At 38.4% G+C, this 12717-nt stretch overlaps 2 long non-coding RNA genes across 2 annotated transcripts in view; both read left to right on the forward strand.

The window, feature by feature from the left end:
* LOC141914304 (uncharacterized) overlaps window positions 1-12717 on the forward strand; it is a 288650-nt gene that overhangs the window by 87110 nt on the left and 188823 nt on the right. The gene's annotated exons all lie outside the window — the stretch shown is intronic.
* On the forward strand, window positions 1805-12608 carry LOC141914301 (uncharacterized). Its single transcript, XR_012620759.1, has 5 exons — window positions 1805-1819; window positions 6344-6463; window positions 11296-11694; window positions 11896-12088; window positions 12174-12608. It is a non-coding gene; the product is annotated as an uncharacterized LOC141914301 (long non-coding RNA).

Below are 12717 nucleotides of genomic sequence, written 5' to 3' on the forward strand. Positions count from 1 at the left end.
GATAGAGTCTGCGCGATCAGCGCGCGCGATGCGAACTCGACAGACGATCAGCGACGCTATAAACAGCGCTCTCAGTCGCTGCTCCATACCGAACAACATCACTGCGACAGAATGAACGAAATTCGTCAGGTATCACAGGAATCGTTTATTGGTCAGACCAAGATCCAACATCATCCAATCAGAAAATTTACTCCGCCGAGTCGAACATTCTTCTGATCTTTTCAGTAAAAATGCGAATGTTGCGTACATTACCTCATACCCCCACACCACTACCCCTTAGGAAATTTTCATAAACTAGTCAGCAAGTTCAAGCCACGTCGTCCTTCTATCAAAACCCCTCATAGGAAAATTTGAATAAGGAATGAATTATCGGTACGGAAAAGATTTCGCGTAATAGAAAACTTCTGTCATTTTGATCAAATTTAAATACCTGCGTGGTTAGCGTTGCCTTGAATCTTATGCCTACTTGGCGACACAAAAGAAAATTTGCTCAGGAATAGAGGATTACCCGTCGACGAAATCCGAATATTGCGTACGATTTAAAGCTATAAAGCAGATCAGGCCTCATCCTTAAGGATAGCTTAGCAATACCTGTCGCATTTTGAAATATTTTGCATATCTCGGCGCGTTTTCTAGAAATCGATTCTAGCCGAGAGAGATGCTGAATAGATATTACAGCGAGGCGTATATATATGACGAATGCCTCGAGGCGCAGTTGTTACACTGTAAAAACGGTCTAAACTTTCTGCGCACGACAGCAGTTTTCGGTATGTATTATATACCCGTGTAGGTCAAGACTACGGCCCGTAGTATATGCTCGCTGATTTCGTGCGAGTTCGCCATGATAACAATGAACCCTTATAAAGTCTATTTCTTTTACTCAAAAAATGAAGCGTTCCATACAGGCACCGTAGATCTGTTAAAATATTGAAATGGCGTGTAGAAAATAAATATTCAGAAATTCGAAAAGCGACAGCTCAGTAAATTTATTGATCGCCCGTACGACCGAATGACAAACAATGTACTTCACGTTAGTGAATTATGATACGCATTGATCGATATCGGAATGCCCGATGCGCATCGATTCGGCTTAACAAAACGGCGATATAGATTTCGCTCAATATACAGGTGTGCAATCATTGGTATTTTTCATCAGCTATTTCACACACAGCGTGTTTTACTCATTCGGCGAAGAGTTCCTGCTCTCGGCAAAAAGGAGATATTCTCATTTCGAAAGTTGAATCGGTTGGAGGAAGTCACTAAGGTAAGCCCGGCGTCGAAATATTCAATTATTTCGCGATCAAGCGTTCGTTGTCGACGTATGTACAAAGAAACAAGAGATAGAAACTTGTAAGCGTGTTTCTGCGATGCCAAACACCGAAGCGACGAGGCCGCCTCGCACTTGGGACCGGAAAAACACACGCGGCAGAATCTCGCATTCCGACTACAAAATATGCAGAGGATGCAATTTTAACGACTTCAAATTAATTAAATATTACGAACAAATATTCTCGGTATTCCGTTATCATTATTGTTACGACCTGATAAGACCAATTCGATGAAGTTTCGTAATCAGTTTTCTTAAGCGGCATTATTACAAACGCGGTAGATTTTGTTCACCGAGCGCCTACTGGAAACTGTTTAATGATCGGAATGAGTAATTTACCAAAATACCAAATTGCTGGTAATTTACCGAAATATCAAATTGCTAATTCATCTTTGTCGAATTTATTCTAGGTACTGAAAATGTTTGCTCATTTGATACCCCGTGTATGTTCTATTGTCGTAATTGTGGTCAGTGCCGCGGCATTTGCAAATGGTGAGTAACCACTGGGAAGAAAACACGGTTTCAAAAAAGAATTTCCATGAATAATATAAATAATATATACATATAAGTCGCAATTATTTTAAGAAAACGTTTAGTATTTTTTTCGCTTGAACGACATAATTTGGTCGATATCGTGTCAGAGATATATTGATTTCATCGACTTGCGATATTGTCCATGTATTTTCTTAATTCCTGTTTGTCCGTCTGAATAATCGATATGAGCGAGGGGCAATTATCATACTCTAAACGGGGGTGCGACTCAATTCAAGTGAAAATTCGTTTCGAAATTTTTCTTTTCAATTTTATTTTTTATCGAATAGGTTGCACTGCAAATGGCAAATCGTGTGTCAGAAGTTCTGATTGTTGCAGCAACCATTGTAGACTGTTTCAATGTTACTAATCGTTGGCAGTAAGGGTTTGTAATTGGATGTATTTTTGGTGGTTTGGGAAATATCCGATTATGAAACTGAACCGCTGTCAGGTTACTGACTGACTAGGAAAAGCTCGAATTGAAATTATATTTGTAACTCGGTCGTCAAATCTCGTGTTATAATCAGATTCAATAAAACCGCGAGTAAAAAAAAAATCAGTGATCGGGTCGTTAACTGTTGATGATTCGTCGGTGAAGATTTTCGTAGTGACAAACAGGATGCACCGTTCCATAAGCGGCAAGGAACGTCAATATCGTCCATTTCCGCGTTTTCTCTCTTGACTGGGCCCGCAAGATGTCGCAAAAAGTAATCTACCCCGAAATGTATATCTAAGCGATATCCTTCTCCGAATTATTAAGTAAAATCCGAATTCTGAATAATAGTTTACGTGGATCCGGTTTAACCGACCGAATATTCAGTCCGAATTGGAAAATTTCGAATTAAGCGAGATCTACTGTATTAGCGATATATTGAATCACTTAGCCGCTTGAATTATTGGGACTCAGGCCTAAATTCTTCTATATCATGGCATATCTGCGCCACTTTCGTTGTGGCAATTCAGTTTGTGATGAGTCTAGAAATTATTTCGGGTTTAACATCGTCGTTACATCGAATATGTGCACTGGACACGAGAGATGTACTCGGAAGCTGTGTCCATTTGCTAACAGTTTAGCAGCAGTTTACAGTTTATTTGACAAACTCAAGGTCTACAAATTAGACAATATGAGTGAAAAATAGAACATTATACAAAAAAGTACAAAAGTTTATTTGACAAACTCAAGGTCTACAAATTAGACAATATGAGTGAAAAATATAACGTTATACAAAATAACATAGCGGCGAATGCCGTGTTTACACAAATATTTTAGCAATTTTACTTATGAAGATACATAAATTATAAAGTGTTCTGATGTCTTTTGTCTGCACAAGGGAGGAGAATTTATACTGGGTTGGATAAATTGAAAATTTTCTGTCAATGTACTTGGTCCTTAAATTATCAAGGGTTGGACAACATAATATATGATGAAATTCGTCGCCTATAGCACTGTTGCAAAGAGGACAAGTCCTGCTTTCTCTGGGTACTTTCATCCATCTACCAGTTTCAATTGGAAGCGTGTGGTTACACGTTCTAAATCTACTTTAACTATATAGCAGGTCATCAGGAATGTCCGACGTGTAAATAAATTCCAGGCTATGATTATCTTTGAATAAAGAGTAAAAGTCCCCGAAATGTATTGTACTACAGTGTTGATAAACAACCTTAGGTTTGGACTTAAGTCTTTTTACTAGGAAACCGATTGGGTTGAAAGCTAAACTGACATATACTCACCTATCAGTTAAGCCCGGATGATTAGCCGCAAGAAAATGCCATGATCGTCGATATTTTAGGATAGTTTTTTGAAGTTGGTTGGCTGACTGATATACTCCTGATGACGACGATTAGAATAAAGTCGAAACGTTGAATGAAGTACTACTCAAGATCGTATCGTCATAATACGGATACGGTGTATAATCAACGGTTATTAAACTAACCGTAGAACTAAAAGTGAACCATCCTCCCTCTGCAGGGACTCGAACCTGATGGCATCGCTACACTCAGCCACGGCACGAACCCCTGCCATAGACGACCATGTGCGCAGTTACATGCGCACTATCCGAACGAAAACTGGCGGCACCAATCAGATTGCTCGTTGTATAATCGTTGAGGCAAATTTCAAGGAGGAACTATAAATGGGAAAACCCGGGCTAAAATAAAACGGAATAACTGATTGGCTAAAAATCACATCATCTGAACTGCGCATGTATCTGCGCACGCGGTCGATTGTGGCAGGGTTTCGTGCCGTGGCAATTTCGATGCCATCAGGTTCGAATCCCTGCCGGGGGAGGATGAAAGTGAACGGGAAGGGCGTCGTCTCAAAAATCCTCAATATTGCCTTTTGTCCAGCACCCTCAACGGTGGCGACGAACAATAGATTCACAGAAATATTTACGTTATTCCATTCTCCGCGAGTATGGGGATTCCCTTTTTCAAAATTTTGTCAAGCGTTGACTACTTTAAAATAATGAAATACGCTCATTAAGAGTTCGACTAATAAAGACCGGCAACCAGTGTAATTGTTTAACGAGGAGTCGGCTTTCCCGTTCGCTTGTAATTCTATGTATTAACTCACCATGGATTGCCGTACAATATATCATACACACGTAAGTGGCCATCCAATGACCAACGCTCGGGGGACTCTATCACTACTTCACACTGGAGATCTGGTTCACAGTCTGCATGTCGTCATAAGCCGTCTCTCGGGGAAAAACGTCAGGGCCTCATTCTCCGTAGGTCAACCCGTCTTTACGCGGAATTAACATTCCGATTGCAACTATCGATAAAATGTTTAACTGTAGTATAATTGTCGTTACAAAAAACAGAAAATGTATTTTTAGACGTTGTAGTTTCGTTCAATTAATCGAAATCAAGATGGCGGCTTTTTCATTCGGTCGGTTCAATCAAACAACTCGATATTAAATCGTTTCTTCTGTAATCAGAATCTTTATCTATAAACGGTTGATTATACGAACGTGTCGGTTATAACTCGGTTATTGATATGTTGCGATGTGGGTGCAATAAATCCGTGGATTTATCATAGAAAAGGTGAACGATTTTACAAGTCATTATATTACACCGTCAAAATAAACTCGCAAAATCGAATCAACATCTGTACAGGGTCAACTAAGTGTAATCAAGCGTGGAAACTTATATGCGCTATCTTCAAAAAAACGTCCGAGGTTTTCGAATTCAACAGAGTCTCGAAAGATCGGATTGTCATAAATCATTAATTGTTCTTTAATTGGTATATTTTCCCGTATAATTATCAGCTAATTTAACCTAATATAACAATTTAGGATTTATTCAAATTGCAAGATCTTATTCATCAACACTGCGTGGACATATGATTCGCACTTCAATGTGTGTTTAAATGGTGACCTTTTCGGAATCTCTCCCCATAATAAACTTTTGTTCCAGTTCATTTCCTCTGGTCAATGTCACCTAGTTATCCGTACAATAAGGTGTAAGTATCGTTCTTACTGCCGTATAAAGTCTGACTCGCCAATAACCAGAAATTTTAGCATATACGTGTTTAGCCCCGTAAAGGCGCATTATCCGAAGCTCTAGAACTAGACCGGTCTAATTTTGAACGGTATTTTACCCGTGTGAACGCTTGGTCCGGTCTAAATTGGACCGAACCAAATTTAGACCGGTATAAATTTCGTCGTGTGAACGCGCCTTAAACTTAGAACATGCATCCACGAGTTTGCGGTGGAAACTGGTTGATGGGATGAGACAGTTAGACAGCAACGTATGTTTACCCTGTGTAACATTGATTTCGGTGATGAATATCATTATCTTCATTGCGTAATCATTCTAAATATAGTTATTATATGTAAGAATGCATCATATCCCCCAATATATTTCGGCCGATCCAAATCCACCAGGTTCAGAGCTCTGATGCAACTAAGATGGTGATGTAATAAGAGATTTGCGTATGTTTTATCAACGGTTACTTAATTACGCAATGTGCCATTTTTCTAAATTGTTTCTTTGTAAATGTATTACGCTCTAATTGTCATATTATGTCAATGACCTGAGTTGATCGGAAATATAGTATTATAGATATAGTATAGAGTGCGTACGGAAGTATCCTGGGGACATATCTATAAAAAAAGAAATTCGAGGTTATTTCCGAGTTTGCGACTCGGAATAAACTCGGAATAAACTAATTTTCTCAGTTAAAAGTGATTTTCTAGGTTAATTCCGAGTTATTGATTTGGAACTAGTTTTTTCTCAGTTAAATGTGCTGTTTGGAGGTTGGAATTTCCAACCAAAAACCTCCAAAACTAGTTAAATTAGTTTAGAGAAAACTAGTTAATTCCGAGTTACACACTGTGAATTATCCTCGACATTTTTTTCATAGATAAGTTCCCAGGACGCTTCCGTAAGTACGTATTTTTACACGATAACTTAAGTTCACTTGGCTGTTTAACCTGCTTCGAATAATTCAGTTGAATTTAAGTTTTTAATCATATTTTTCAGATGAAGCCTTTTCGCGATTCCTCGGGACCTGGTTGCTACCAGTACGTGGTCCCTAAATCGACAATTCGACCGATGACTCGAGATCTTTCGAAATCACAGTGTGAAGCTTAATGTATCAGGGTGAGTAGAGATTTCAACTCCTTTTCTAGACGTTAAACTAATTAGTTAGGCCGAAAATTGGCTGAAATATGTTCTCAAACCGTTTGTAGCGAAATACCGGATGTAACTAAAGCGGGAAACAGGTCTGATCTAAGATATGGTTGTTTTTCTTTTGTCGCATCCGACCTTCCGCTTGCAATATTGTAAAAAAAAAATAGAAAGTAGCTCAATAAAAGTAGAAATAAAAGTAGCTGATTAGGTTTAGGAAACCTGTACGATCAGTTCCTTCCTTTTAAGAGAAAGGTATTTGGCGTCGGATATTGTACCGAAAATCACGGATTGATACACTGCATATTTGTTTTTAGTAGGGCTTTTATACATATAAACCATATTTGATTGACACGTGGGGCGGGCCTTGCGATCTGCCGATGACGTCAGATGTAAATAATAATATAACCACGTTCATCGCTAAACGTGACAACACATTTTTTTCGCGCCAAAACCTTTTTGAATTTTATAAGTAAAAATTGGCCTTTTGTCCGATGACTTTTTCCAACTGAAGCCAGCGATGCCATTAGATTGTACATGGTACGAAATCATTCAAGTATTCGCATTTTATAGACATTGAAATTATACAATGAGTATACAAATTTCAATATTTCAAATTTCACTTGAGAAAAATTATTTCTAAATAATTGTTGGCCAAGGGCCGTATTGAAATGTGTATGTTCATTGTTCTAAGATATTTCTTCGAATGCAGTGACGATTTGATGCAATTTTGATTCAGCCAGCGGTGCTCCTCGTGTCCATTGAACCGCATTAAGAATGAACCTGTTCATTATTGTGTCATGTTATTGTCCTCGGTTCTTGAAATCATGAAATAATTCGAAAAAAATATGGTCACCTATGATCGTAGATGTATGCACGAACTGTTGGTCACATGTCAGAATGACGCGTTCTACATAGGCCCCGTACGCCATCGAAGATATTGAAATTACGTATGATATAAATCGATATTCAGAAATCATGAAAAGCGACAGCTCGTTAAATATCATGATCACCCAAAAGTCCGAAGGGCAGACGACGTACTTCACGTTATTGAATTTTGATGATATAACGATTTTAAATGCCAGGTGCGTATCGATTAAGCTTAACAAAACACCGATATCGATTTCACTCGATATCAAGCTGTGCAATCGTTGGTATGATGTACGAGCTATTTAACGCGGCGCGTTTTACCCATTCGTCGACCGTTCCTGCTCTCGACGAAACCGAGATATTTTCATATCGAAAGTTGAATACGTTAGAAGAAAGGTAAGCCCGGCGTTGGAATATTCAATATTATTTAGCAATCAAACCTTCATTTCATTGTCAATGTAAGGTTTCGAAAAAAACCAGAGATAGAAACCTGTAACCGTGTTTCCGCGATGCCAAACGCCATAGCGATGTGGCCGTCTCGCACTTGGGACCAGAAAAAAACACTCGCATTCTGACTGCGAAATATACAGCGGATGATATTTTATCGACTTCAAATTAATCTATCTTTACGGACAAATATTAGATATGCATATTTTCATTACTTCCACAATCATAATTTATCGAACTGATGGGACTAATTTGATGAAACTTCGTTCCCAGTTGTTTATTTTTATTACGAAATTTCCATTATACTAACTTATCTATATCGAAATCTAGGCGCTGAAAATGTTTACTCATTTGATACCCCGCGTATGTTCTGTTGTTGTAATTATGGTCAGTGCCGCGGCATTTGCAAATGGTGAGTAACGACTGGGAAGAAATACACGATTTGAAAAAGAAAATTCATTAGTTATATTCTATGTATATGTATATGTATATGTATATGTATATGTATATGTATATGTATATGTATATGTATATGTATATGTATATGTATATGTATATGTATATGTATATGTAAGTGTATATGTATATGTAAGTGTATATGTATATGTAAGTGTATATGTATATGTAAGTATGTATATGTAAGTATGTATATGTAAGTATGTATATGTAAGTATGTATATGTAAGTATGTATATGTAAGTATGTATAAGTCGCAATTGCTTTAATTAGTTCGGTGGATAGCATTTCAGAGATATATTCATTTCATTGATGCGCAGTATTGTTCATGTATTTCTGAACTCCTGTTCTTCCGCCTGAGTAGTCGACATGAACGAGGGGCAATTATCATACCGACTCTCCGGGGGTGGGACTCAATCTAAGCGACGATTTGCTTCATCTCTTAATTCTTTTTTCAATATTTCATGTTTTTTTTCGAATAGGTTGCGTTCCAAATGTCCAGGGGTGTGGAAAAAGTTCTGATTGTTGCGGCAACCGTTGCCATCTCCTTCAATGTTATTAATCGTTGCTAACGAGGGTTTTGTAATTGGATTTACTTGTGTTGGTTTGGGAAAATATCCGATTATGAAACTGAACAACAGCCCGGTTACTGACTGACTCTGAAACATCTCGAATTGAATTCATATTTGAACCTCAGTCGTCAATTGTCGTGTTATAATTAGATTCAATAAAACTGAGAGTAAATAAATCAAACATCGAGTCGTTCACTGTTTATGACTCCAGGTTACTGATTTTCGAAGTGACCTATCGATAAGGGGCAAGAAACGTCAAATCTGATTTTTGCGTTTTACTCTTAACTGATCCCGCGCGACGTCGCAATAAGTATTTCACCACGAGGTCCCGTATTGTTGGACAGCTTTAAACACTTTTTACATTAAAACCTTTAGCACGATTAGTTGTCGTTCATTCCCCCTTTTGCCACAAGTTTAGTTCATTTCTCTCAGCCGCAGTTGTAAAAATATACGTCACTTTTAGCAAGATTGGCATATTTTATGTCATTGGTTGTATTTTTGGCGTGATTTGAGATACTACAATATACAACTTTTCTCGTTTTATTAGATTACTATACGCAAATTCGAAATGGTCAGGCGCTGAGTTATATTTCTGACAGAATTGAAAATTACGTTTATAAGCTGTTGTTAGTCGAATCTGAGAGGAGTTACATTTTATGAAAAATGTTCGGATGGAAAGTGGAAAATTTATAATAATAATAATAATAATAATGATAATGATAATGATAATGATAATGATAATGATAATGATAATGATAATGATAATGATAATGATAATGATAATGATAATGATAATGATAATGATAATGATAATGATAATGATAATGATAATGATAATGATAATGATAATGATAATAATGATAATGATGATAATGATGATAATGATGATAATGATAATGATAATGATAATAATGATAATGATAATAATGATAATAATGATAATAATAATGATAATAATAATAATAATAATAATAATCAACAGAATTACAAGAAGGTTTCTGCGAAAGCAGCAGAAAACCTAATAAAACTTGTTTTGGTGTGTGGCATCGTCTTGGTGAGAGCCCTTGGTGAGAGAAAATGGGAGCGCGTTATCAGAAGATAATGGCATGTAGTTCTCTAGGATCGCTATGTAAAGCTGGGGTCACTCAGTCCTGGAAGTGGTTGTCTCGACAGAGATCTTACGACCTTAGTGTAACCAACTGTGGTATATCAGACACTAAGCCAAGTTTGTTTTCACAAAGACTTGAGATGACTTCAATTCGATTGGATAATTGGAATTTATCAACTAATCGAAATAGAAGAAAATGAAAAATGAAATGAAACAGTTTTTGGTGTAACCATACTGTGGTGCATCAGACAATAAGGTGAAAGGTGAAAATCTGGCATGTTGCGAGGACGCCACACGCTCAACTGCTAGTGCAGTTTAACAAAAAAACTCCGCTGGAGCCCAATTCGAAAATATTAAGTCGTTGAAATAATTCTGATATTCTTGCTGCACAACCTATTCTGATATTCAATGATATTGGCTTTCACCACACTGTGACGTCACAGTGTTTTGTCCGAATGTGAATAGTCGGCGATTAAGTGTGAATGTTTACCGGCTACAATCGGGCGGACCGGATGGCTTAGTCGGTCGGCGACTAGCGTGTCACCGCTGTGGCCCAGGTTCGAGTCTCGGAGGAGGCGGGTCAGGATGTGGCAATTGATCTCCGGTAAGCGGGCGAGTCGAGAGTGCTGTCCTCCCTGGAATGAGGTTGCTAATGCGTGAGTCCTACAAAATAACTGGTGTGGGGTAAATTATGTTTAATTCAGTCGTTTCTGGCTGAATTATTTATTTATCCCACAATACCGGTCCAGGTTGCGGAGTAATTCCACCAGGGGCCTTCGACTTTTTTACTATATTAGTTTGATATTTCAAGTTGACTGGTGAGGGTTTGGGAAATTTTTTATTTTTGTTTAATTCCTCAAGAAATCGAAAAAATCCCAGCGAGAATTCCGTAGATATTTTGTTAGTAATGCAGCTATCAATCTCCAGGTAAATTGACAAAACTTCAATGATTTTTTAAACTTCACCAGCTTCCAGTCAGAGTAGACGTGTACGCGGCGATGTCTGGTGAACGTGTGCATAAAATCGGCCTCGAAACGACAATCCAATAGAGAATCACTCACCGGAGACCTGCCACACGCTCTACTACACAAAAGTGCCGCGTGACTGGACAAACTTTTAAGCAAACATCAATATTCCTGAAGCAAAACTCGAAAATAGTAAAATTGAGCCGGAATTATAGTTCAAAACGAGACGTAAATAGAAGGGAAATCTACAATAAAGTTTGTTGGATAGTTTAGATAAAACTGCAGTATGCAATTTTAGGCTAAAATCCTAGTATTCCACATTCTATCTTCAACAATGTGTGTCTCTATGAATAGTCGAATTAAACTCGATGACCTATAATACCTATAGGAAATGTTTGGCACGAATTGAATGGTTCTCGAGGATAAGCGTCGCGTACTCGGGTCTGCCACAGGAATGCGCGATCGAGCCTTCTGATTGATCCATTCCGGTCGCCTCGATGATGCACCGTCGCTGATTGGTCGACGTATGTATTAAAAGGGCGGTTCGAGCCTCCCTGTGCCAGTCCGAGAACTGATGCCCAGTGATGAAGGTCAACCTATAAAAGCTCTGCAACAAGGTGTGAAGAACAACTGACGATGGAGAGGAGACTGCTGTTGCTGCTACTGATGTCGGATTACAACTTCAAACGGATGACGGCTAACCCAGAGGGTATTTGCTGATAAGGGCGAGTTCGCTGTTGTTGATTTCCGGTGTTCAATTTCTAGTCTACACACACATTTTGAAAAGGTTAGAAAGTTCATGGAATGGAATGTTTTAGTTATGAATCGACCGTATCGATAATTATCGCGTTTTCTTTATGGTTTTGATGTTGAACCCAAACTTTTTTTAACATTTGGCTTAACTTTTCAAATCGCTTTTGGTTTTGTCTTTGATTTATTTCTGGAATTTCTTGGATTATTCGCACTTTTACACATTTTGTCTCTTTAGGATTTTTTAACCTACACCAGTCCGTTACTTCAACAACTATGTGTACACAGCTTGTTTGCCGCAACATCCAGAACCTGCTGCTGCTGCTACCACATTGATAATTGCACCAACCCACAGTTTGCTGTTACGTACCGCATTGACCCTTCTAGAACCAAGCCAACCTGTTTACAACCGTCCAACTTTGATAGATTAGGTAACTTTATCAACATATAATTTGGATATTCAATGATCGTTTTCATAAGCTGACTTAATCTTTATTTTTATCTTTTGTTTTTTAGACTATACTCCCAATCCAAACCGAGACGCAGACTCTTCTCAGACTACAGCACCATCCTCAAAGCTCGAGATACTGACTCAGCACCATCTTAAAACCTCGAGACGCAGACTCTACTCCGACTACAGCAACATCTTAAAACCTCGAGACGCAGACTCTACTCCGACTACAGCACCATCTTCAAACCTCGAGTCGCAGACTCTACTCCGACCACAGCAATATCTTAAAACCTCGAGACGCAGACTCTACTCCGACCACAGCAATATCCTAAAACCTCGAGACGCAGACTCTACTCCGACTACAGCAATATCCTAAAACCTCGAGACGCAGACTCTACTCCGACTACAGCAACATCTTCAAACCTCGAGACGCAGACGTTAATTCGTTTTGCCGCATGTTATAAAGTAACGTAAATAAATAAACGTACATCTACATAAAATGCTCGTCTCTACTAAAAATCTTTGTCTCGGGCACTTTGCCCCGGAAAGGACTCTTCCCCCTCACAACTTCACACTCTACCCCAGAAAGACAACTATTCCAAGGAAAGG

The sequence above is a fragment of the Tubulanus polymorphus genome, chromosome 12 (genome assembly GCF_964204645.1).
Source record: "Tubulanus polymorphus chromosome 12, tnTubPoly1.2, whole genome shotgun sequence".
Lineage (NCBI taxonomy): Eukaryota > Metazoa > Nemertea > Palaeonemertea > Tubulaniformes > Tubulanidae > Tubulanus > Tubulanus polymorphus.